At 34.0% G+C, this 22,135-nt stretch overlaps 2 long non-coding RNA genes across 2 annotated transcripts; both read right to left on the bottom strand.

The window, feature by feature from the left end:
- Positions 1–6,688: 6,688 nt before the first annotated feature.
- LOC106673750 lies at positions 6,689–7,219 on the bottom strand. Its single transcript, XR_001341424.2, has 3 exons — positions 7,141–7,219; positions 6,987–7,064; positions 6,689–6,909 (listed from the first exon to the last, which is right to left on the bottom strand). It is a non-coding gene; the product is annotated as an uncharacterized LOC106673750 (long non-coding RNA).
- A 236-nt stretch (positions 7,220–7,455) lies between these two features.
- On the bottom strand, positions 7,456–21,741 carry LOC112128208. Its single transcript, XR_002910894.1, has 3 exons — positions 21,698–21,741; positions 7,600–7,677; positions 7,456–7,523 (listed from the first exon to the last, which is right to left on the bottom strand). It is a non-coding gene; the product is annotated as an uncharacterized LOC112128208 (long non-coding RNA).
- Positions 21,742–22,135: the final 394 nt, after the last annotated feature.

Here is a 22,135-nt window from a genome sequence, read left to right on the forward strand (position 1 = left end):
CCTACATCACACCAGACCGCATCTCACGATTTCTAAATAAATATTGATTAACGGTCACTAATCACCACACAATAAAAAAAAGCTTATTTATTTATTTAAAAAGAAACAATGATAACCGTGTTGGTCTAAAAATGTAAGAAACCTTTGTTCTGTGTATAGGCGCTAACTCACCTGAGGAAGGATTAAAATAAATCCGAAACATTGTGGGTTGAAAAGCTGGTTGTTGTTGTTTTTTGAGATGACCTATTATCCTTCGAAAAGGAAAAATCAAAAGTTAAACTGTTGAAGTCGAAATAAAAAACATTCCTTCCCCACCTCTTCAAAACCAAACATATATAAACATAAAACAGCAAAATCTCACTGGCACTCTTAACACGACACGCAAGGATGACACAATTACACAGAAGACAAACACTTTGAGCCCTGAAGATGATCTCAATAAAAGATCGAAACGTTGGCACGATAAAGAAAATGCTTTTCTGAAACCTTCAACCGCATCACACCCGACCGCATCTCAGGATATCTGAATTACTATCGATTAACGGTCACTAATCTCTACACATAAAAAACATCGTTATATACATAAAGAATGTTCATTTATATTTTACATGACCCGTGCAATACGCCGTTTACTCGCAAACGGGTCTCACGCAAAAATTAGACAGACCTAGCAAAAACCAGATGGGCTTACATAAAAGAAAGAATCCCGTTAGACGTATGGAAGGTCCGAGATAGGAACGCCATAAGGAGAAGTAACGTAATATCCTTCAGGGGACAAAGATATCACACATTAAGTGTCAGTCCATTACCCAAGTGAAAGAAAAGTGGGTTCGGGGGGAAAAGAGCTAACCTGTCTTCCTCTTAAACACACGTGCTTCCTATAGAAAGTCTTCTCTTTTTTATTCACAAAAACAAACTTCTCGACGAGTTAAATTTAGTTATTAAACTAAATTTTTGTCACATTTTACAAACAACTACTTGGCATAGCCATGGGTAGCAACCTGGGCCCGATACTTGCAGATATATTACAATTAATTAAGGTTTTTAGTTGACATGAAAAAAAGTTAATGGCACGAGAGGGGTTGAGATGGGGAGTTGATGTCCGAGTGAATCGAGGTCACGATAGCTCAGGTAGTAGAGCAGCGGCGTATCTAGCCGAAGGTCGTGGGTTCGAATCCCTCTCGTGCCATTAACTTTTTTTCTTCTCAACTAAAAACCTTAATTAATTGTAATGTATTAATTGGTCAAACGGACCACGAAAATAGTGAAGTTGCAGATATAATTTTGACACATCTATTAAACACAGTTATACCACAACTTATGTTGACAGCAGTTCCCACAAATCAAATTCAAACTATATTAGATACATTTGTCGTCGAGAATCCAATCAGATTAAACGACATATGAAAAATGGCAAAAACGAGGGAAAACTCAAAAGGTGTGGGTTGAGATGGGAAGTTGGTGTCCGAGTAGATCGAGGTCACGATAGCTCAAGTGGTAGAGCAGCGGCGTATCTAGCCGAAGATCGTGGGTTCGAATCCCTCTCGTGCCATTGACTTTTTTATCTCAACTAAAAACCATAATTAATCGTAATATATTAATTGGTCAAGCGGACCACGAAATTAGTGAATATATTAGATACATTTAACAGCTTTCTCGCTACAATTTACACATAAAATCGAAGACATAACAATACCATTTTTAGGTACACTCATAATAAAACAACCAGATGACACATTAACCACAGATTTATATCAAAAACCAAAAAACACAGATCACTACCTCAACTTTACATCTCACCATCCTCTTCATACAATAATAAACACAGCCAATGGGCTACTTAACAGAATTATTACCCTATGCCATGAATTATTTCACCGCAAGAACATAACTGTATACAAAACATATCCTCCATAACAATCACTGCTATAAACACATAATTAATAGAATGACCAACAACTATAATTCAACACTAACACCATCCACTAGTACTAATTATACTAATCAAATCTATCAAATACAAACAAACCAACATACATTTCCAGACCAATCATTCACGGCCTGTCACAGAAATTAAACACATTTCTCTCGTCCGGTAACTTTAAAATAGCTTTCAAAAATTATAAAACAATTCAAATATTTTTCCAAAATTAAAGATCCCACACCAATAACAAATAAATCTGACGTAATCTACAAAATCAATTGTTTAATGGTCTTACATCCCAATATCTGGACAAGAGAGCAAAGCAACATATCTATGATTGCATAAAACCCAAGCAAAATCCTATAGCACTTGCTACCCACCATTTTGAACACCAAAAAATGTTAATTCACTACTTTCGTGGTCCGCTTGACCAATTAATACATGACAATTAATTAAGTTTTTTAGTTGAGATGAAAAAAAGTTAATGGCACGAGAAAAATGGCAAAAGGAGGGAAAACTCATAAGGTGGGGTTGAGATGGGGAGTTGATGTCCGAGTGGATCGAGGTCACGAGAGCTCAGGTGGTAGAGCAGCGGCGTATCTAGCCGAAGGTCGTGGGTTCGAATCCCTCTCGTTCCATTAACTTTTTTTCATCTCAACAAAAAACTAAATTAATAATGTTACACATAGAACAAAACGTAACTTTTTAGAAATGTTTTTATGTTAAGTCTTGGTTGAAATGAAAAAGTTAGTGTCCTGTGCGTGATTCGAACCCACGACCTCATTCGCGAGAAGTCGTTTCGTGGTCGGAGTGACCAAATAACTTCACATTACACGACATTTGAAAAATGGCCAAGACCTAGCATAAAAAGATTAATTAATTGAAAGAAGGAAATAGTCAATCAGACCACTAAATATAATGGATTTTTAGCAATAGTTCAACATCAACAGGGCTAACACAGCATCAATTACAGAACAGTCACAGCTACGCTAATATCACTAATCAAATTCAATATCGATAGCATACATATATCATCATCACATCACACAACATAGAAAACAAACACTTTGAGTGAGCACAATTATTCTGATAGTCTAAAATTCCTATCATTGTGTAAGGGTGCAAAATTGTTATGCAACACCCCTGGTGGGGATCTTCTTCCCCTGGAATGATAAGAAAAGCGGGGAGAAGGGATTGTGTGACTGGACACGAGCGAGTCGACAACGGTGAGCCAAAATCCTTTATTTCCTGAATCCTTGTTCCTTCAGGGAGTGTGCCCGCTCCTTCTTTTAATTAGTCGCATTTGTAAATTTTTTTTAAATTGATTAAGGTTGAAATTGTGTTGTTTTTTGTTCTTGAGAGGAATTTTTTATTTTTTGTTAACAAGATTTTTTTTTTTGTTTATTTCTATCTCACGGCATTTTTTGTATATACAACTTTTGTTGGATTTCAAAAGGTCGAATTATAGTTTTTATTGTATGTGTGTGGTTGTAAATTTTCTTTTTCCCGGTTCTTGTTCTTCTTTTGGAATTGTTCAGTCGGGGACCATCAGTCCATTGAGCCGACTAACAATAATAATTGTATAATTTCATTAATCCTGCATGTATTTGTACAATTTAAACAATGTTTATAAATCCCAAGCCCTGAAGATGATCTCAATAATGATCGAAACGTTGATACCATAAAGAAAACGTTTTTTTAAAACCTACGTCACACCAGACCGTATCTCACGATCTTTAAATAATCATTAATTAACGGTCACCAAACACCACCATGCCTTAAACGTTGCAGTGAAATGTCTTAGCTTTTCTCTAGAACGCCTCCTGAATCCAAATATCAATCAAAATACTTTCATCCCCCGCACTTCCAAGTAGTCCTCCTCGATGGCTGAAGCGTCACTGACCTCGCGACTTCGTAAGTGACAGTGAAAGTGATTAACGCTAATATATAGGAATGACTACTAATGAAAAGTTCCTCTTTTTCCTCATTTATGTACATTTTTTGTAATTTTCATTTTGTTTTGTATCCTAAACTGTTATCATATTTACTTAAGCCAAAAATTGGCGCAGGTATATACAGCATGTTCGGCTACTCGTGTTAGACATTTTGGCCGAACGATTCTACATTCAAAATGGAACGAAAAAGTCCTAATTAAGTATGGTCCGAATCTCAAGAGTTTCGGAGTTATTCCATTTTTTCTGATTTTTTTATGATTTCACGACTTTGCTTCAAATAAACAATGATAAATCCAAAACTAAAAGGTTCTGTCCAAATCTGTCAATACCATTGACAACTACGTTAAATTTCCAAAAAGATATGATCAATATTAAACTTGTAAACGTTGATGAAAGAAGCGTTTTAGTAGCGAGAACAAAAAAAAAATTTTTTCAACGTTGAAAAATTTACTACAATGATTTTTAAATACCATTTCCACACCTAGACACCAGCAAATTTTAGAAAACGTACTTCATTTAATGTCCTTTTTAGTGGTGCAATTGCTTTTCTAATTACTTTTTTCAAAGATGAAGAAATCGATGAAGAAAAAGAAAAGACCGAGGCTGACGGATTGTTGAGGTGAAAAATTTTAAAAATAAAAATAAACTTAATAAAATTTTGAATGTATTTATTTTTTTTTTAATTTGAGTTCGAAACCGAAATAGTACAAGTGTTTACTTTTTTACCAACATGACAGCCACTTTTCCTCAATCAATTTCTTCATCTTTGAAAAAAAATAATTACAAAAGAAATATCACCACTAAAAAGGATATGAAATGGAGTAGGTTTTCTAAAATTTGCTGCTGTCTAGGCTTGGAAATGGTATTTAAAAATCATTGTAGTAAATTTTTTAACTTTTAAAAGAAAATGTTTTTTGTTCTCGGTACTAAAACGCTTCTTTCATCAACGTTTACAAGTTTAATATTGATCATATCTTATTGGAAATTTAACGTAGTTGTCAATGGTATTAACAGATTTGGACAGAACCTTTTAGTTTTGGATTTATCATTGTTTATTTGAAGCAAAGTCGTGAAATCATAAAAAATAAGAAAAAATGGAATAACTCCGAAACTGTTGAGACTCGGACCATACTTAATTAGGACTTTTTCGTTCCATTTTGAATGTAGAATCGTTCGGCCAAAATTTCTAAAACGAGTAGCCGAACATTCTGAAATATTAGTTTAGAATGACCGTAGTAAGTTTTTTAACATTGAAAAAAAAAATTTCAAAGTTCTCGCTACTAAAACACTTATTTCACGAACGTTTACAAGTTTAATATTAATCACATCTCATTGAAAATTTAACGTAGTTTTCGACGGTCTTAACGGATTCGTCTAAAACCTTTTCGTTTGGGAGTTATCATTGTTTATTTGAAGCAAGGTTGTCAAATCTTAAAAAATCAAAAAAAGTGAAATAACTCCGAAACAGTGTAGATTCGGACCATACTTAATTAGGACTTTTTGGTTCCATTTTGAATGTATAATCTACGTTCATAGTTTATAATATATATGTATATTCTTTTTGAAATTTCTTTCCTTAATTTTCCTTACTTTGTGTATAAGTCCTCAGTTTTTTAGAGTTCATTGGCATTTATGTATCTTTTTTGATAGGCATTTTTTTTGTTATGTAATTTTAAATAATTTTTGTGTACTCCGAAAAACTTTATTTATTTTTTACGAACATGTAGGGATAAGTCATAACATTTATTCAGATTCTTTGTATAAATTCGAATAATCATGTGCCAGAAACAAATTCGAAAGATTATGCATTTAAATTAGTTTTACACTTTGCTATAAATTTCCCTAGCTTTTTAAATCTTTCTTTCGCAAATATTATTAAAGCCAGAGCTCAAAAGATATTCGTGAAGCCCCACATAACGCCACACAGCTCCTCGTTGACGCAAATGTCGGGCCGGTTGGACTCGAATATGAAAACGATGTGTCGATGGTCGATGCTATTTATGTCGCTCGAGTTTTAAAATTAATCGCCCATTATGTCTCCGAAGCCAAGTCGTTTTTATTATTGAGATCGCACCTGTTCGCTCATTGAGTCACATTCCTATTTTGGAATTCTCCTCGTCCTTCCTCGAGTATGATTTCACGGCAGAATTGTTCAAAAACTATATCTTTTATTAATTTGTATCACCTTGGAAAAGTTCCATTGGTTAGTCAGAATTTTCTATCGACTTTACGTTTTTCATTAAATAACAAAACTTTCACATCATGATATATAAAAAAATATCAACGGCCTGACTACTTTTATATAAACACATTTGGCACAAGAAACACTATCAACGGAAATAAGTTGTACGCTACACCTCTGGCCATTGATGAAACCAAGGGTAAGCGATAAAACACTGAGAAAGGTTTTCTGAGTTATAAACATTGATTTACAGTCAAAGACAGGGTTGAGAAGCAATAAAACCAGGCCTGTTTGAAAGTTAACATCAGGTAAAAAACAAGAGACCTGGGCCTGTCTGTCGTTGCCAAGATTCCTCTGACGCTTAAAGGCCCAGATGTGTCTGTTGTTTGGACACAGTCAGCTCGAACATTCGTAAATGATTACTAATTTACAACTTAATCGTCTCAGTATCATTCATAATAAAGATGCAAAAGTTATAGAATTTTTTAATAAAATTCCTAAAATATTTTCTCTAATATGCAATACATTATTATAATGTAGTTTAATCTGTATATACCACGTAATATTATATAAAAAAACACTGCCACAAAATTTAATGGAAACTATAAAAATCAATAATTGCCTAGGTATGGCCTCCATATTGACGATCATTCTTTCTAGAAAAATGAGGCTACATTAAAAATTAAAAGCCTATATCGAACTTCCATTAAGAATTTGTATTTTATAGCGTATTTTGCAGCGATTTTTCGTGCTAAATTTATTTAATTTTTGTTTGGACATTTTCATCTCTTTGGAGCTTTTTCCAAGAACATTTGGTAGTTATTATATCTCCTTTCTGGGATATAAGGCTAAAAAAGAAGTAAATAGCAGTGAACTATAAAAAATATTTCACTATAGGACAAATTTTAAAAAAATATATATTTACCTAGGTCTTTTTCAGCTCTTCCGAGCTTTTTTCCAAGAACATTTGGTAGTTATTAAATCTCCTTTCTGGGATATAAAGCTAAAAAAGAAGTAAATGGCAGTGAACTATAAAAAATATTTCACTATATGACAAATTAAAAAAAATATATATTTACCTAGATCTTTTTCAGCTCTTCGGAGCTTTTTTCCAAGAACATTTGGTAGTTATTAAATCTCCTTTCTGGGATATAAAACTAAAAAAGAAGTAAATAGCAGTGAACTATAAAAAATATTTCACTATAGGACAAATTAAAAAAAATATATTTAACTAGGTCTTTTTCAGCTTTTCGGAGCTTTTTTCCAAGAACATTTGGTACTTATTATATCTCCTTTCTGGGATATAAAGCTAAAAAAGAAGTAAATAACAGTGAACTATAAAAAATATTTCACTATAGGACAAATTTAAAAAAAATATATTTAACTAGGTCTTTTTCAGCTCTTCGGAGCTTTTTTCCAAGAACATTTGGTAGTTATTAAATCTCCTTTCTGGGATATAAAGCTAAAAAGGAAGTAAATAGCAGTGAACTATAAAAAATATTTCACTATAGGACAAATTAAAAAATATATATATTTACCTAGATCTTTTTCAGCTCTTCGGAGCTTTTTTCCAAGAACATTTGGTAGTTATTAAATCTCCTTTCTGGGATATAAAGCTAAAAAAGAAGTAAAAAGCACTGAACTATAAAAAATGTTTCCGCACTGGATACATTTGAAAAAAATATATTTCACAAGGCCTTTTTCAGCACTTTGGAGCTCTTTTTCCAAGAACGTTTGGTAGTTATCTCCTTTCTGGGATATAAAGCTAAAAAGAAGTTAATCGCCGCAAACTATAAAAAATATTTCCGCACCGGATAAGTTTGCAAAAATAAATTTAACACGTTAGAGCTGACCAAAACCATAAAACCGAATTAAAAGTTCAATATCATAAAATATATGCGAAATTAAATAATAGTATAAAATAAATCTTCTAACGGCTAAAAGTTGATTTTGCAAAGGCGAAACTTTGGCTCTAAATTAAAGACCTTTCTAATCAGATTGCACTGTTGTTCCTTGTGTAATTTATTCATTTTGGGTCTGTACCGGTTGTAAATTCCTTCATATTACTTTTTCTAGAAATGTAAGAACAGTTAGCTTTTGTTTAAATTTATATATTTTGTTTAATTTTTATTTCTTATTTTGTACTATCTATTACTGTGTTTTCCTTACTACATATCTATTTACCTAGTTTTTCTATTATCTCTATCTTTATGTATTTTGTCTCGCTCTTTTCTTTCTCATTCTTTACTTTCTCTTTATCTTATTACCTTTCTCTTCCAGTTCCGAACTGCATCTTTAGTGTAAAACACACTTTTCCGATGCAACGCTACGCAACGTTGCCCGATGCTACCCGACGCCTCGTCTCGCTTTGGCAGGGTGTGCACATCTGTGCGACGACAAGCGCACGCCACGTACAGTCACACAGCGAGTATCGCCATCGCAACGCCTCTTTTGTTCTTAATGCATTATTTTGAACCTAACCATTTAATAAATTGTTAGTTAAATTTTATGAGCTCAAACATGTAATAAATTCTTAGTTAAATTTTATGAGCCCAAACATGTAATAAATTCTTGGTTAAATTTTATGAGATCAAATATGTAATAAATTGTTAGTTAAATTTTATGAGCTCAAACATGCAATAAATTGTTGGTTAAATTTTATGAGCTCAAACATGTAATAAATTCTTAGTTAAATTTTATGAGCTCAAACATGTAATAAATTGTTAGTTAAATTTTATGAGCACAACCATGTAATAAATTGTTAGTTAAAATTAATTGTTTTAAATAAAATTATTCCGGTGATTCGATAAATTTTCTGCTTAACCATCATAATTAAAAAATTTTTAATAAAAACTCATGAATTTTTGATCTCGTTTAATTTGGTTTATATTAAAATAAGAATGTTGTGATTAATGTAACGACAATAATACATACAGTGAAATAAACTACAAAAATATGAGTGTCCGGTTCTGACGCTATTCGACGAAAATGGTGTAATTTTATGAGCAAAACCATGTAATAAATTGCTAATTAAATTTTATGAACACAACCATGTAATAAATTGTTAGTTAAATTTAATTGTTTTAAATAAAGTTATTCTGGTGTTTGATAAATTTCTGCCTAACCATCATAATTTAAAAAAATTATAAAAACTCATGAATTTTTGATCTCATTTATATTAAAATAAGAATGTAGTGATTAATATAACGACAATATACATATAGTTTGAAATAAAACTATGAGTGTCTGGTTCTTTTGTCTTCGATTGTACTCGATGCTACCCGACGAAAATCTGGGCAGAGGGGATCGCATAATGTAGAATAGGGTAGCGTTGCGTGGCATCGGGCAGATGTGCACGGGGGTAATACAATCTAATGGAAAATAGAGCTTTGGATTAGCATCGGGTAGTGTTGCATCGGGTGTGCGCCCCGCTTTACTGTTGCGGGGCAGCCCCCGAACAGACGCGCAACATTGAACCGGGGCTGTTACCAACAAAGACGCGCAACATTGATCCTAGCTTGGACTAAGCTCTCGTTATTGTGCAATAAGTATGCGAAAGGGTCTTTCAGTGTGCATGAAAAAAAAAACCACTAGATTATTGATGTTTAAATATATAATTTTCCTTAGTCACGTACTTTTTACAAATTGTCGTCGGTTACAATAAGAAGTAATTTATTCCATTGTGCATTTCTGACAATATGTTTTAAATATTCAATCAATTATAAAAAAGTAAATTCGGGTAAGCGTTTTTTCAAGTTATATAAGCATGTTTTGTCTGGTATGGTGATTAATGGTTCTGTTCTAAAGTTATCCCGTGAAAAAGTGTCGAGTTTCATTTAAACGAATGTGGCATCTGTTAATTAAACGTGTTCAATAAGTTTAATTTTAACATTTCTAATCGTGCCGACTTCTTGATTAAGTTTCTAAGTTGAATTAAATCCGTTTGACAGCTGAAGAAGAGAAGAAAGGGATGATTTTAATTATACAGCCTGGCGAGAAATTCATTTAACTTGTGGTAAAAAAGAAATAGAAGAATTTTTGAACAGACGGAAAGAGATGATCACGAAGCCTAATGTCACGCGTAAAAATTAATTTCCTCAATGTACAAAAGCAAGTACAAAACTTTTTGATTAAATATTTATATTTTTTATCCGGTTCGAAAGGCATAATTTAAATTTCCAAAACTTAAAAAATATTTAATACTATAAAGATTTTGCCGCCATGGAAGGATCAGTATATCTTTTCAAAAGTATACTATTTTCACGTTGATTTTTCATCATATGTTGACTTAAAAAGTCTAAAACGATGATGAAAAAATAAAATACTCATGTTGAACTAGCATTGGGTTTCATGTTGGGTCCGTTTTAGCGGGTTTGTTGAAGATGGACCCATAAACGAATTTATCGACTCGCAGACCCATACCCATCAAGTCTAAAAAATACTTTCAATTAATTAAGGTTTTTAGTTGAGATAAAAAAGTCAGTGTCAGGAGCGGGATTCGAACCACGCCGCATGAGGTTCATTACATTCGACCTATTAGTTTAAACTATGATTAATATATATTTTATTTTTTTAGTCGATGTGATTATATTGTAAATGTTTTATTTAATCGACAGGCGTAGTTTGTAGTATTCTTAAAACAATTAATTAAGGTTTTTAGTTGAGACAAAAAAGTCAATGTCACGAGCGGGATTCGAACCCACGATCTTCGGCTTGATACGCCGCTGCTCTACCACTTGAGCTACCGTGACCTCGATCCACTCGGACATCAACTCCCCATCTCAACCCCAAATTATGAGTTTTCCCTCCTTTTGCCATTTTTCTCGTGCCATTAACTTTTTTTCATCTCAACGAGAGAAATGTGTTTAATTTCTGTGACAGGCCGTGAATGATTGGTCTGGAAATGTATGTTGGTTGTGTGAAATGTTTGTATTTGATAGATTTGATGTAAATTAGTACTAGTGGATGGTGTTAGTGTTGAATTATAGTTGTTGGTCATTCTATTAATTATGTGTTTAGAGCAGTGATTGTTATGGAGGATATGTTTGTATACCGTTATGTTCTTGCGGTGAAATATTTCATGGCTTAGGGTAATAATTCTGTTAAGTAGCCCATTGGCTGTGTTTATTATTGTATGAAGAGGATGGTGAGATGTAAAGTTGAGGTAGCGATCTGTGTTTTTTGGTTTTTGATGTAAATCTGTGGTTAATGTGTCATCTGGTTGTTTTATTATGAGTGTACCTAAAAATGGTATTGTTTTGTCTTCGATTTCATGTGTAAATTGTAGGGTGAAAGCTGTTAAATGTATCTAATATATTCACTAATTTCGTGGTCCGCGTGACCAATTAATATATTACGATTAATTATGGTTTTTAGTTGAGATAAAAAAGTCAATGGCACGAGAGGGATTCGAACCCACGATCTTCGGCTAGATACGCCGTTGCTCTACCACTTTAGCTATCGTGACCTCGATCCACTCGCACACCAACTTCCCATCTCAACCCCACCTTTTGAGTTTTCCCTCCTTTTTGCCATTTTTCAAATGTCGTTTAATCTGATTGGATTCTCGACGACAAATGTATCTAATATAGTTTGAATTTGATTTGTGGGAACTGCTGTCAACATAAGTTGTGGTATAACTGTGTTTAATAGATGTGTCATAATTATATCTGCAAGTTCACTATTTTCGTGGTCCGCTGCACCAATTAGTACATTACAATTAATTAAGGTTTTTAGTTGAGATGAAAAAAAGTTAATGGCAGGAGAGGGATTCGAACCAACGATCTTCGGCTAGATACGCCGCTGCTCTACCACTTGAGCCTCCGTGACTCGGACACTACCTTCCCATCTCAACCCCACCTTTTGAATTTTCCCTCCATTTTGCCATTTATCAAATGTCGTGTAATCTATTTGATTCTCGGATCGAAGTCGCGATAGCTCAAGTGGTAGAGTAGCGGCATATTAAGCCGAAAATCGTGGGTTCGAATCCCGCTAGTGACACTAACTTTTTCGTCTTAAATATCTTTAAATAAAACTGGATAAAATATTTCAAATACTAAAAATAAACTTTCAGGACAATTGGTTGTTTCTTGTATTTATTATTTAATCAATAAACATCGTCAAATTTCTTATCTAAATCTAGCAACACATCTAAGAAGCGGATAAATTGTTTAGACGTTTCCGAGCCGGCGAACAAGCAGTTAGATTATTACCGATCATATCTGCGGTTCTTAGCTCTTGGTTCGTGGCAAGACGCATTTCGGGTTCATGCGTTGTCATTAGGCGTTTTACCTAACCTGTTTTGTGAAGGATAATAATACCAATCTATAAAAATGAAATTAGTGAACAAGTGGTAATTTAAACAACAAGACCCTTGTATGAGAGAAAAGAATTGTTTCTAATACATCAAACAAAAGAGCGTTTGTGGAAAAAATGGAATGCCCGAAAAGAAGAAAATGTAGAAATACAGTTAGCGAAAGATAGAGAAAGATAGAGAAAGATTGAGAAATGGACATATAGAGAGATAGAAAGAATGATAGATTGAGGGTGAAGAACATTTATTTATTTTCTCACGCAAAGTGAGGTCTTTCACACCTTTCTACAACTTAACTCCAATAATACATTTTATATTAAATATTTTTCTGCAGATTCCTCTCGTCTTTACACTTATTTATTTTTAAATATAGTTCGTTTTACAAAATTTACGATTAAATATGAAACACTACTATGAAGACTGGTATATTTGTATAAACTTGATTAATAATTACGTACTTAATCGTTTTTTCTGAAAAAATACAAAACTTAATTGTACAAATACAAAATTACTGCAAATTCTTTCAACACTTATAAAGGTTACACTTAAGTAAGAGATGAGAACAAAACATGAACGTATATAGATAATTTGATACATAAATAAGTAGATAGATAGACAGACAAATAGATAGATAGATAGATAGAGAGAGAGAGAGAGAGAGAGAGAGAGAGTGAGAGAGAGAGAGTGTTCTTTTTTCCTATCACAAGCACCCCTTGCGATAGGGAATTTATTTTTCCACCTAGCTCCCCTCAAATTTCACATCGGTTTTAAATATTTGCATACATTTTATTTACAGAGTTTTGAAATAAAATTATTATTATTATTTTATAAATATTATCTTAAAATAATTAACTTTAATTTAAATAATAATAAAATCAAAAGAATGTATGAAAAAACAAAATCTGCGTTAAATTCTGTTAGTAATTTGTGCGTGTATGTGTAATAAAAAATGAGGGAGGGAGAGAAAGTATGGGTGACTGAGCCAAGGAGATGAACTTAATAGATGGAAAAAACGATAAATTAATAATGAAAGACAAGGTAATATGGAATGAAAAACAGATAAATATAAACCGCAAGTGGGATAGACAGATTGGACAAATAGATTGATAGAAACTGTTATACATAAATAGATTGGTAGATAGATAGACGTACAGATAAATAAACGTAAAGACAGATAGATTGACAGGTAGGTTGATAGAGAGAGATAATGTCGTAGTAAGACAGAAAGATAGATTCTTTGATAGAAAGATATATACATAAATGTATAGATATATAGCTTAAATAGATAGATAGAGAGCGTGATAGATATTTAATATAATAGATGGATGGATATAGAGTTAGATTGATAGATAGATAGGTAGGTAGGATAAATTGATAGATAGAAAGAATGACATATACATTTATATATAGATAAGCAGATAGAGATAGATAGATTGATCGATAGAAGATAGAAGAGAAATAGAGAGATGGATATATAAGTAGATAGATAGGCAAAAAGATTGATTGATTGATTGATTGATTGATTGATTGATTGATTGATTGATTGATTGATTGATTGATTGATTGATTGATTGATTGATCCGATAAATAGGTGCGTGTTAAATAGATATAGAGTTAGATAGATGGATAGATAGATAATATAAATAGATAGATAGAGAGAGAGTGATAGATAGAAATATAGATATAAAGATAGGCGGACAGAAAGATAGATAGATTAATTGATTGATACACAGATATATATATAGGAAGGTAGAAAAATAGATAGATAGCTGGACACATAGATACGATAAATGGATAGAAAGCGTGATAGATAGATATAGGGTTAGATAGATGGATAGATAGATAAGATAAATAGATATATAGAGAGAGTGATAGATAGATATATAGATATAAAGATAGGCAGACAGAAAGATAGATAGATCTATATAGATAGATATAGAGTTAGATAAATAGATAGATAGATTGATTGATTGATAAACAGATAGATAAATGGATATATAGTTAGGTAGGTAGAAAGATAGATAGCTGGACACATATATACGATAAATGGATAGAGAGCGTGATAGATAGATATACAGTTAGATAGATGGATAGATAGATAAGATAAATAGATATATAGAGAGAGTCATAGAGAGATAGATAGATATATAGATAGGCAGACAGAAAGATAGATAGATTGATATGTAGATAGATAGATATAGAGTTAGATAAATAGATAGATAGATTGATTGATTGATAAACAGATAGATAAATGGATATATAGTTAGGTAGGTAGAAAGACAGATAGCTGGACACATAGATACGATAAATGGATAGAGAGCGTGATAGATAGATATATAGATAGGCAGACAAAAAGATAGATAGATTGATAAGTAGGTAGACAGAGAGATAGATATCTGTAGGATATATAGTTAGATAGGCAAAAAGATTGATTGATTGGTTGGTTGGTTGGTTGGTTGATTGGTTGGTTGGTTGATTGATTGATTGATTGATTGATTGATCGATCGATCGATCGATCGATTGATTGATTGATTGATTGATTGATTGATTGATTGATGGATGGATGGATGGATGGATGGATGGATGGATGGATGGATGGATAGATAGATCCGATAAATAGGTAGAGAGCGTGTTAAATAGATATAGAGTTAGATAGATGGATAGATAGATAATATAAATAGATAGATAGAGAGAGTGATAGATAGATATATAGATAGGCAGACCAAAAGATAGATAGAATGATAGGTACGTACATAGAGAGATAGATAGCTATAGTGTTAGATAGACAGATAGAGAGATTAATTGATTGATAAACAGATAGATAGATGGATATATAGATAGATAGGTAGAAAGTTAGATATAATAGAGTTAGATAAATGGATAGATAAATAGGATAAATAGATAGATAGAGAGTGTGAGAGATAGATCGATAGATTGGTGGGTCGGTAGATAGGCAGATAGACAGATAGATAAAGTGATAAACATAAAGAGAGATGGAGCGTTAGATAGCTAGTTAGATACACAGAAAAGTAGATAGACAGATAAGACAAAGATAAATAGATAGATTAAAACATAAATATATTGTGTGTACAAAAATCCTGGATGCTTTATAAGATGGCTCAGAACATTTTTTATTGTGTTTTGGCCAGTTGAAAAATAAATAGATATGTTGTAAAACGTTGAACAAAAAAAAATTAATTTGTATTTTACAAGCCATAACATTTTCAACTTTAATATCTATTTTCCAACAAATTCTGATTAAACAATTTGTTTTGCTGTTTCTTAATACATATCAATAAATAGGTGAGTCTATGATTCACCGCGGTTGAAAATACAATCCAGACGTAGTAGGTATTGTGTATTATTGGGTCGTTTGTTGACGCAGAAGCCCGCTGTTACGCCAAAGAAGTGACGCAAGCATTTCAACCGTATATAAAATACGCTTTGGCACACGTGTAGATTGCATTAATTGAACACCTCGCTCCGATTTTACGGCCGGGCAAGAACTGGATCCCGTCCAAATCTCCATTTGTTTGATGCGATTTTCATTCGATCGCCGACACTGTCAAATTAGCCGGCCGCAAATGTTGTCACGGCAGCGTACATTAGTATTCTTCCGGGAAAAATAAACGACGCTGCATTTATTACCCCCGAGGTGGAAAGAGTCGGCACGTTTTAGAAGGGTCGGGAACCATTTGAAATCGTCCTTCCAAAACGAGACAGAAACTATTTAATAATCTCATATGAAAAAAATTCCCATAATATATCAAGTTCGCACAAGAGAAAAATATAACTATGATATATTATTTTTTCACATTGTACATATACAGCGTCTATTTCTAATATTACAATATATTCTACCGTGTTAGTGCTATTTATGATGAAAAGAAAAGTAAAAAGTTGGCAAAGCTCCTAAATGAATCATCCGATCGCCAAAATCATTAGGCTCGAGTCTGCACCGTCTCGGACACCAAAAGCAACAGATAAATATAAGCACATTCCTTCCAATTAGGATAACTTACAACTCAACTGAACAGCACTAAAAGAACCTACATGCTACCGTTTCAATCACGCCATAATTTACGGTCTTTCCATTATTTTACATCCCGTTTAGTACTGCCGGCCTCTTCTTTTTTTGGAGGACACAGTCACTGAACTACTCCGACAGACTGACTAGGGACATTCGTTTTGCACACCCCGTACCTTCGTACCTTTTTTCTAATAATACTTTTCCCAACTGTTTCCTCTATTTCTTTTTCACCTTTCTCGCGCTGTCTCTCCTTCTCCTTCCCTTCCTCATTCTCTCTCTCTCTCTCTCTCTCTCTCTCTCTCACTCTTTTTCTCTCTCTCTCTTTCTCTCTCTCTTTCTCTCTCTCTCTTTTTCCATCTAGCTATGTGTCTTTCAATTGATGTATTTATCGAATTACATAGGTTTCCATCTATCCATCCAGCTATCGATTTCCCTCCCTATCTCTTCTTCTCCTACTCCTTCTGACTCTCTCCTCTTTCTTCTTTTTGTCTATTAGTTATCAACATATATGTCAGTTTCTCTCTCACTCTCTCTCACTCTCTCTCCCTCTCTGTGTCTCTTCCTCTCTCTCTCTCTCTCTCTCTCTCTCGCCTCTCTCCTAACGCTGTTCTCTCTGTCGATCTATCTATCTATATATCTAATCTATCTAGTCATCCATCCATCTCCATCTGTTTATTTGTATATCTATCTATCCCTCCATCCATCTTCCTCTCCCTTTCGCTCTCTCTCTCTCTCTCTCTCTCTCTCTCTCTCTCTCTCTCTCTCTCTCTCTCTCTCTCTCTCTCTCTCTTTCTTTCTCTCTCTTTCCACATCCTTTTAGTGTATATATATAATTCGTTGTTGTAAAATTTGTATGTCTATAATTACTATTTGTAAAAAATAGAATCCTACATAAAAGTATATATTATGAAATGAATCATTCATCTTAGGTGGTAGAACGATCAGAAGACAAAAGGCCTAACTTTGCGAGATAAAATAAAATAAATTAATCAATGTTTTGCATCCGCAATCTATCTGTCAATTTATTCTCATTTCCATTTATCTACGTCCATCTCTTTTTTTCTCTCTATTTCTTGCTGAGTACTATGTGTACGTACATTACATCCCCATGTTTCTTAGTAGGGAAAAATATAAAGCGATAGAAAAGTCCAAGGGGCTTAACTTTTCACGATAAAAATCATAACCAATCAACAAATTAATCCTTGTCGCTTTTCTATCCTGCTTCTGCTTTGCATTAATTAGTTGATAAAATCAAAGTGTACGGACACTTTAAAAGCATAAAAACGGTCATTATAATACTGCTTATTAATCCACTCTCTAAGGAAAAATGCCTGTAAATATTTTTAACTAATTGTATCCAGTTGGTTTTTTTCGGTCATCAAAGGATTCACTTGGTAATTCGCCAAAAAAAATCTAAAACGGGCAAACCTATGATTCAAAAGGAAACGGGCTGAATACAAAGATAATCAGCAACGGCCAATAAACAACGGCAGTGAGTCGAGTCAATTATTAAAAACATTCAAAATTATTAGCGAATTGGCAATAATAAACATCAAGAAAAGGATACCACGTATATTTTACAAAGATGAATCAATTTAATCGAAACTCATTTTCAAATTTCATCAAAAACCCGGAACCGACGTTTTAGGTAGAAACGTCATGTTTACTGTTAAAAATATACAATTCAGTTACAAAAGTGTGCCATTCCTTTCTGAGATGGAAGAGTCTGTGTTTGTTTATGTCATCCAAGTATAGGTTTAGATCCTATATGTCTTTGTGTCCCAAGATATCAACCGCACCTTATGAGTTTTCCCTCCCCTCCTTGAGATGGGGAGTTGATGTCCGAGTGGATCGAGGTCACGATAGCTCTGGAGGTAGAGCAGCGGCGTATTTAGCCGAAGATCGTGGGTTCGAATCCCGCTCGTGACGCTGACATTTTTATCTCAACCAAAACCTTAATTAAAAAATAATTTATTGAAAATAATTTATTTGGTCAATCGGACCACGAAACCTAATAGATCTATTTATAAAGTTGATTATAATGTTGATTTGTTTGTTTTAAGTGTTGGCTCTTCTTTGCTTTTTATTTTTATATATTTTTTTAATAATTTATATTGTAACGATTGATTTGTTGTGTTGCTTCACTGTCCTATGCTTTCTACCCACAGGGATACCTTCCTTGTGGGCTCAGGCAAAGTCTGACCATCAATCCTGGTGCCTGGGAGTAAACATTGATGGAGGCAAATTCCTTCCTATACCCTTCCTTTCGTAACTTTCCTTTCTCTTCCTTACCCCCTCTGCTTTGGCAGAGCCTTCCTGGGTTACTGAACCCGCACCTCTCAGGCAACGGGTGCATCAGTAGGGGGTTCGTACAAACTCCTGGGTGGGCGATCAGTCCCACCTTAAAAATAATACTGAACCACGGGAGTAGACCATCCAAGAGGCTCTACTAATTGAGGGAGGTTGGATTCGTAGTGGTCGTGATTTGCAAAAAAATTGTACGTTAGCTGTAGAGTACCGGCCAACGGGAGCCAGATCTCTTTTTTTCCGTAGTTGGTGAAAACCTCAAAACTGGCTTTTTTAAGGCTTGTATGTATGTGCACTTTTTAGGGCAGTTCTGAACTTGGTTAGCATTGCACCACCTCACTAGCCAAGGTATGTGATAAGTCCATGCATGTAAAATCTTCCTAGTGTTCTCCTTGAGAAAATTGGGCGTCTGAGAAGTCCCTACGGTGATAAGTCCGGACGTTAAAGATCCTCATACCTGTCGTATTGTTCCACCAGGTTTTGGACTAATTAAGGATCCATTTTAAAAATTATTCTCTATTGTGGCAGGCTGCTAGGCCGCAGTAGGGTTCTGGGCCCAGAGAGTCCATGTTGGCTCTCTTTTAGGCCAAGATGTTAACCTTTCGTTGCATCAATGCCCCGAATGTCCTGAAGCCCATGCCAAGAACAGATGAAATTCTTTGGTTTTTCTTCCTCCTGGCAACAATTACACAGTCATGTTTCTGCTGCTCCCAGTCTACATAATACCTCCGGAGTATGCAGATCCCAGCCTGCAGTACTACATTGCACCACCTCTCTAGCCAAGGAATGTGCATCCAAATGCACATCCAAATTCATGCATGTAAATGTCTTCGAGAACACTGGGCGTCTGAGAAGTCCACTCGGGGATGTTTGGATGTTGAAGATCCTCACGGGTCTCAACATCCATGAGTAAAGATAGGAACATCTCTCCTTTGCTAGGGTACCTGACCGGATTGGACTGTAAATAAATACAATAATATAACGAAATAAAGGAAACCTCAGTATATATTATTATTTGCTACTGTGATTGCCTGACAGTGGAAAGGTTTCTAACCGCAAGGAAAATCATAACTCATTAAATATAGCTGAATAGTAGCAAACAAGAATAAGCCAAAGCTGAATTGTGTTGTAAACACTTTTCCTCACTTAATTTATAATTCTAACCGTAAACGTGAGTTTCTACCTAAACCGTCTGTTTCTATTTATTTATTAAACAAATAATGAGATAAATTAAATAAAACACCTTTAGAACAATGTATTTTGTCGATTGTAAAATGTACAAAGCGTATTTCCGCCTAAATGAACTTATACAAAATCCTTCTACTTTCCTCAAGATCAAAAAGCAACATAATTACTCCAAGCGAAGATTTAGCCATATTATTTATCTATCTGTACGAATTCTAAATATAACAATTTTCCGTATCGAACGTCCGTGAACACTGACGACCTAGATGTATTAGACCTTATATGTATTAAAAATTTATATATATAGCCTTCTTTCGTTCTCCCTTTAATTAAAACCTCTCCAGGTTTTACTAAAAAAGAAACCGAGATTTTAGCGAGGCAGCCCGAGGCGAGTTGGGCCCTTTGGAAGATTTATGGCTGCATATTAAGGACGCCAACTCGAGCGATCAATGTTATATGGTTTTATCCTTTTAACTTAATCCCCGACTTCCTGTTGAAATAAATGGTTTTGTTGAAATACTAATCGCCTAGTGATTTATTCACAATTACACGTATATATTATAACGAAGCTTGAGAAAAATGTTAACACTTATCTATGTATATGATCAATATGCCAAGTTATAGATTAATCTCCGCCATTTTTTTATCTTTTGTTACTACCTACATGTCAGTTTAACCTCCTCTTGCTCTCCGCTTTCTCTCTCTACCTCTACATATATTTCTTTCTATCGCTCTATTCATCTATCTATCCGTCTATATCTTTCAGCACCAATGTGTCAGTTTATTTCTCTATCTCTACCTCTCTCACGCACTCTCTGTCTCTCTTTCACTCCCTCGCTCACACTCACTCTCTCTGTCTGTCTTTCTCTTATCTTTTCTCTTTCTCTCCCTTTCTATCTTTTCTTTCTTTATCACTCTATCCAATTATTTAACTAACCATCCCGAACCATATAACTATATGCTGTTTGTTTCGTTTATCTACCTATATATCAGTTTACCTCTCTCACTCTCTCTCTCTCTCTCTCTCTCTCTCTCTCTCTCACTCTCTCTCTCTCTCATTCTCTCTCTCATTAATTCTCATATTTTCTCTCACCTTCCAAGACTCCCTTTCTTTATCAATGCCCATATTGCACTAATAAAATGTACATCTTTTCTTAACAAAAAACCTAATGAAGAAAATACGTAATCATAAAAAATTGCGAAACATGACCTTCTCTCTTTCTCTCTCCCTCTCTCTCTCTCTCTCTCTCTCTCTCTCTCTCTCTCTCTCTCACACACACACACACACTCACTTTTTCCCCATATTGCACTTATAAAATGAACATTTTTTACTAACAAAAAACCTAATGAAGAAAATACGTAATCATAAAAAATTGCGAAACATGACCTTCTCTCTCTCTCTCTCTCTCTCTCTCTCTCTCTCTCTCTCTCTCTCTCTCTCTCTCTCACTATCTATCTATCTATCTATCTATCTATCTATCTATCTATCTATCTATCTATCTCTCTATCTCTATCTCTATCTCTATCTCTATCTCTCCCTCTCTCTCTCTCTCTCTCTCTCTCTCTCCCTCTCTCTCCTCATTTCCTGCTCACTCCTTAATATTCCCTATATAAGTCTAATTCAGTTTTAGTTGCGTTCTGCTTGGTCACAACAACGTAAAGTTCATCAATACAATTTTATTTTTTGCAAATGCAAAATAATCAATGTCATTTGAAAAGGAAATTGGAAAAAAGAAGGCTGAACGATCAACTTAATAATTAGGTAATTGGTTTTACAATCCAACAGTACAATTTTACATACCCTGATAGTGCATTCCACGAAATCCAAGATCTTCACATTCAATTTAGAGTGGCTGTAATTAAAAGATTATTTAAGTTTATATTTAAAATTTAAAAATAAAGGAATTTTACAAGAAATTATCAGGTTTTACCAATACCATTCATACTATCCTTAACGTTAACACACCGCAATTCAGACAGTAAACTGGGGGGGGAAACTTTATCAATCAAGAAAATCGCTATTTCTAAATTTGCCGTTTCCACCGAGTGATCGGGGAATCCTAATATCCATACCGACGAATTGTCAGCGAAATTGTACTTTAAACATTTGGCCGGACTTGATGGTGGCAGTTTACGAAGTTACTAAACGTAGCAAGGGCCATTTATAAAGGGGTTTAAGTCGAGCTCAGATGCTAAGTCCCCCCCACAGTCAGCAACACAGCCCCCTTTTCATAAAGCT

This window comes from Cimex lectularius, unplaced genomic scaffold, assembly GCF_000648675.2.
Source record: "Cimex lectularius strain Harlan isolate CLEC.00 unplaced genomic scaffold, Clec_2.1 scaffold440, whole genome shotgun sequence".
Taxonomy (NCBI): Eukaryota; Metazoa; Arthropoda; class Insecta; order Hemiptera; family Cimicidae; genus Cimex; species Cimex lectularius.